Source organism: Marmota monax, unplaced genomic scaffold, assembly GCF_021218885.2.
Source record: "Marmota monax isolate L192 unplaced genomic scaffold, Marmota_monax_Labrador192_F-V1.1 WCK01_AAM20220418_F8-fsc00038, whole genome shotgun sequence".
Taxonomy (NCBI): Eukaryota; Metazoa; Chordata; class Mammalia; order Rodentia; family Sciuridae; genus Marmota; species Marmota monax.
In genome coordinates, this window is record NW_026692498.1 from 1778056 (window position 1) to 1783460 (window position 5405).

Sequence of the window (5405 nt, forward strand, 5' to 3'; positions counted from 1 at the left end):
GCACTCACGCTCCGACCCTCTACGGGGGAGGTTCGTTGCCCCGAGGTCCGCAGATCAGAAACCACTTTGCCCAATGTCCACTTGAAGCTCTAAATTCTTCTCCTCTGCTTCACAACTAAAACTCACTGTAATGAAGCCAAATAAAATCAATTTTAAAAATCAGGACATTTGATCTGAAGGGGAATGGCCCTGGGATCTGGGCCAAGTGGCTAAAATCGTGGCGGATGGCTGAAGGGAGATGGCGTGGCGTGGGGGCAGGGCAGGTCCAGACACTTGAGACACCTAGGAGGGCTCAGGAGATAACTAGGCACCTGCGAAGAGGTCAGGGGAGGGACTGACCGCAGGGTCAGCCTGGGAGTCACCCACCCGCCCTGGAAGGGACTGTCCAGGGAGCAGCGAGTGCCTGGGTGGGTGCTGCGAAGCCAGGGGCCATGACGGGGCCACCTCACGGACTCCAGGGACCCAAGAGAACTGCCCTGGGGAGGCTAAGGCCGCCTGATGTGGGTTTGGAGAGGACAGCAGAGGTCTCCTCCCTGGGAGCTCTGCTCTGAAGGGAGCCAGATGGCTGGCAGGGCCAAGTGAACAGGCCCAGAGACATCAGCTGACCCCCACCCTGTGAGGAGGAGGGGTCTTTGTGGACGTGGTAGAGTGAAGGGTTTGAGGTGGGGAGATGGTGCTGGGATTTCTGGGCGCTCCTTATGAGTGGGAAACAATAGCAGAGGACACACTGCCATGTGGCCTCGGAGGCTGAGGCTGGAGCCACATGGACAAGCCCAGGATGCCTGGAGTCCCCAGGAGTCCTTCCAACATGCTGCCCCACTCCATGCCCTGCCCCGACCCCGGCTCCCACAGACACTGCTGCTCTAGACCCCTGGAAGCAGGACCCCATGTGGCTCACAAGTCAGTGTGAAGGCCCTGAGGCCCCCAAGCCAGCCAAGGACCGTTTGGTAAGGAAGAGAAGGCGAGGGGCTGCTCAGTGATGGACAGGAAGCAGCCACACTTAGGGCCACCTCCCCCCTCTGCCCCCAGAGAACCCTGCACCAAGCAGTCTGTCCAGATATGCCCAGACCTAGAGACCACTCTAGAACTCATCCCCAATCAGGGGTCCCGAGGGTCAAGTGGAGGCCAAGCCACTCATCCCACTGTCACACGACCCCAGGACAGGACAGGAAGGATCTGGAGCCCCCGTGCACTTGGCATGGGGTGAGAAACCAAGGCCAGAGGCAGTGTTTCCCAGGGACCTTTCCTGCTCCCAGGGACAGAGCTCAGGCTGCAGGACAGGCCTCCCGTGGGCAATCTGCACACTAGCCCTTTACCGGAGTAGTCAGGCAGGAAGGGGCCAAGGCCCCTGGGTCCTCTGTGGGATGTCACATTGCCCGAGGGAGGCCAGACCCACCTCACTTCCCTCTCAGCGTGAGCCCCCCATCCCGCAGAGGACCCCTTTCCCACCCCCACAGCTCTGTGCGCAGGCAGGCCCTGTCCTACACCACACCCTGGACCGGTGGCCCCTCCCAGGCCACACTGACCCTTTCAGAGCCTTCTCTGGTCAGCCCCAGCCAGACTGGAAGACCGCCCAAGACCCGCCCTCACCAGGCACGCACAGCTGACCCCTGGTGCCTGCCACAAACACCCCTTTCCCTCCTAACTCACTCCCAGCCTCCCTGGAGCCCCACCCAGGTCACCCTCTCACCTGGCAATCGGAACCCACAGAGGCCAAGACTGGCCCTCAGGCCTTGCGTCAGGGACTCCTGCCACAGACAGGGCTGACCTCCCATGACTTGGATGATTCTTCCCGCAGGGAGCTCAGCAGAGAACTGGGCCTTGGGTAGGTGTTGTCATTAGGAACCCTCGCTCCGCCCCCATAGGGGCGTCTCCAGGCCCTCGGCTCTGGTTCCTGGGGAAGCGGCAGCATGGATTTTGAAATCCTTTTGAAAATGTTTTTCCTTTGTTTTGTTTTATTTAGAAATTTCCCAAATTTTTACCAAGTTAAAGAGACAACCACAAGAATGTGTAGCCTGGATGGACGACTGGCATAAACAACCCCGCCCCCACTGCCCAGCCGCCCCGAAACCACGGCCCCCCAACTCAGCAGCAAAAAATGCCAAACACGAACAGGAAAAAAGGCAGTGACATGCACAGTGTGCGGCGGGGGGCGCGGAAACCACTCCATGACCAAGGGCACACACACATGTGTACACACGTGCAACACATGCCTGCACACACACACGCTTGCATGTAACTTTGCACACACGTACGGTTGAAGTGCATATGTGTGCAAGCTCATGTGTGCAGGGTGTACACCCCACAGGCACCATGCACACGCACCACTCATGCTTGCAGACACGCTGGGCTGAGGCAGAGGATCCCCTTCCACAGGCAGAGGAGCCTGGTGAGGGCGGGCTGCTGGGTCCACCCCTCACACTGTCCCTCCCGGTCATCCCTTGGCCTCTCTTGGCCTGCTTCCTCTTCACCTGCCTCACCTCCCAGCGTCCTTTGGAGAATAGAGTAGGACAGGGGTGGCAGGATCTGCATGTCATCTCACATAGCCACATAGGATGGGGACGCATCTCCATATTCCTAAGAGGTCCTGGAACCCTGGGGCTACTCCAAGGTGGGCACCCCTGAGCCATAGCAATACCATCCCAGACAGAGCCTGGACTTCAGAATGTGGAGGATTCCTTCCCAGAGACCCCTGGGATTGGAGGAGCCTTGGGATGGTCAGTGGATATGCAGGGATGGAACCAAGGACGGGCCATAAGGGCTGCCTTTAGAGCCACCCAGCTGTGCCTTGAGCCTGCCTGTCCCCAGAACGGTCTCTCCTACCAGAAGATACCTGGCCAAATGAACTCCCTCAAAAGTCGAAAGTCAGAGGACAAATGTCCCCACTGGCTTTGCTACCTTGGGGTCCTCCCCTAGAGATGGACCTCTTTAGTCTGGGACACTCCATTTCAAGAAACCAGGTTGGCCTTGGCACCCAGGACTTCCTGCCCTGCTCACCCAGCTCTGACAGCTCTGCACCCTGGGAGCACCGCCCACAGAAAGCCCTGCCAGCCACGGGGGATGTCCTGAACACCCCCAGGGGGACCCCCCTGATGGGGACTTTCTGGACCCTGGGGAGGCTCTAGGGGCGAAGAGGGTGTCCGAGTCCCAGGAACGTCACATCCAGGAGGATGGTCTCTTGTGCTCTGCGAAAGACAGTCTTGGCTTGGGGAGTTTTGCTGGCACAGAGACAGGAAGGAGAGGATCTTGGCTTTCCAAAATGTTTACTACATCAGGAAATTAACTCACTACGCACGGGCTTCAGTGACGGTGATAAAAACACTCGCGCTGGCTCAGGACGAATGGAGTCTGACCACCCCAGAGCTCCCTGCTTTCAGGGGAGCCTAGGGGAACTCAGGCGGGCTGGGGTCATAGGCCCTCCCCTCCCTGCCCCGTGGCCACCCACACTGCTGGGGCAGGGAGGGGTGCACGCTTGTCTTCACTGGTGCCCGACTGAGAGGGCAGCCTCAGGAATGTGCCCAGGAGGATGGAGACAGTGCTGGCTGGGGCGGGTGCTGGCCTGACTGCCATCACGGCTCCCCCGACACTAGCCGGACTGGTCCAGACCAGGGCCGCAGGAGGTCGGGGCACTTGTGTAGGCTCTGGGACGCAGATGCTGATGGGGAGAAGAGAAGGGACCTGAGTAGGGAGGGGTGTGCCAGGGAGGGCCCCCCACAGGCTCCCCGCCTCTCTTTGCTGGCAGAAGCTGCTGCCAGAGCCCAGGACACAGCTTCCAGCCCTGGCTGCGCAGCCTCCAGCAGGAAGGCCCCGGGCTGCTACCTCATCACGGGGCAGAGCCCCATGAGAAAGGAGGCCCTGGGCCCCCACTCCCCCCACCCCTGCTCTCCAACCCCCTCCAGCCTAACAAGCAACCCCTCGGTGCACCCTGCCTGGGGTCCCCTCATCCATGAGCCTGCAGTTCTTTGATGACACTCCCTCCAGCCACCGTGGCCTTCTCTGGCAGCATGTTCCCTGTGCCCATGGGGGCTCTCACCCCACATGTCCACAGCAGGCCTGCAAAGGACAGCCCTTCCTGGAGTTCAAAGCCCCAAAGATTAGTGCCCAGCCCCAGCCAGCTTCCCAGTCCCATGTGCTTTGCTGAGCTCCCTGGGTTCAGGTTTTGGGGAACATTTAGCTATAGGCGAGGGGTCAGAGGTTCATTTCAAAGGGCTCTTTTACTTCTGGATGCCGAGAAGTTCTGGGGGTCAGTAACAAGTGAGTCCTAGAGGACCCCTCCCTCTGGATTAGGTCTCTGGGCTGTCATGGAGGTCAGAGGCTGGAAGGAGGAAGAAGCTACAGGGAGTTGTGCCCTGCCGACTCAAGGTGGCCAGGGCAGCTGGATTAGGATGACCTGAGAGGCGGAGGAGGCTGGGGTCCAAGAGAGGGGCTCAGGTCAGATCCAGTAGTGCAAGCTGCTCACCCTGCCGGGCTCAGGGCCACTAGTGGCCCTAGGGAGCAAGTTCTGATGCTGTTCAACACCTCGCACCAGAGAAGCCCTCTTCGGGCCCAGATGGGGGCTGCCATGGAACTAGCACTGGTGCCTCAGCACTCAGCTTGGCTCTTTGGACCCCTTCTCCTGCCACCTTTGTGTCCATTCCAGCATTAGTTAGCCATGCCAGACTACCTTCCGGTTTCCCCAGATCTCAGCACCTCTCTCTCCTCTGTCCCCTCACCTGGATTGCTCCTCCTGCCTGCAGAACAAACTCCACATGAGCTATTGTACGGATGCTGTTTGGGACTGAAGGGTATTGCTTAGCCTCGGAGGTCTTGAGATCAGGCCAGGGCGAGGAGAGGCCTTCACCTCCAGGAAGCTCATCAAGCGTATCCTGCAGTCTTTCTCTGCAGCAGCCCTCACGACAATCTTGGGAACCCATTTTACAGAGACAACCTTTATCGTACTTTTCCAGGCCTTGCAGAGCCTAAGAGACCCTTTGCCACATGCCATCACTGGGCTCAGCCCCTTGGAGTGCCTGTGTGCTTGCGTCATCTCCAGTATGGAAAATAGAAAGTCCCAAAGGGACAGTCCTTATGTCCTGATCCTGGTCTCAGACACGACTGCTAATGGCTCAGAATCTACAAGTCATAGATGCAGGAGGGAAACAAAGGCACCATTGCATTTCACGGCAAAGGGACTTCCTGAAGTTTTCTTAGCAATGGACTTCCAGTTATCAAATCGGGAAGTTACAAAATTGTATCAGAAATGGTGGTAGGTAGATGGACGAATGGATGATGGATGGGAGATGGGTGAACATGGCATGGATGGTGGGTGGGTGGGTGGGTAGGTAGGAGGGTAGTAGATAGGTAGGTAAACATAGTAGTGAACAACTGAAAAGTAGACTAGAAGTGTGAATGTATGAGTAGTTTGC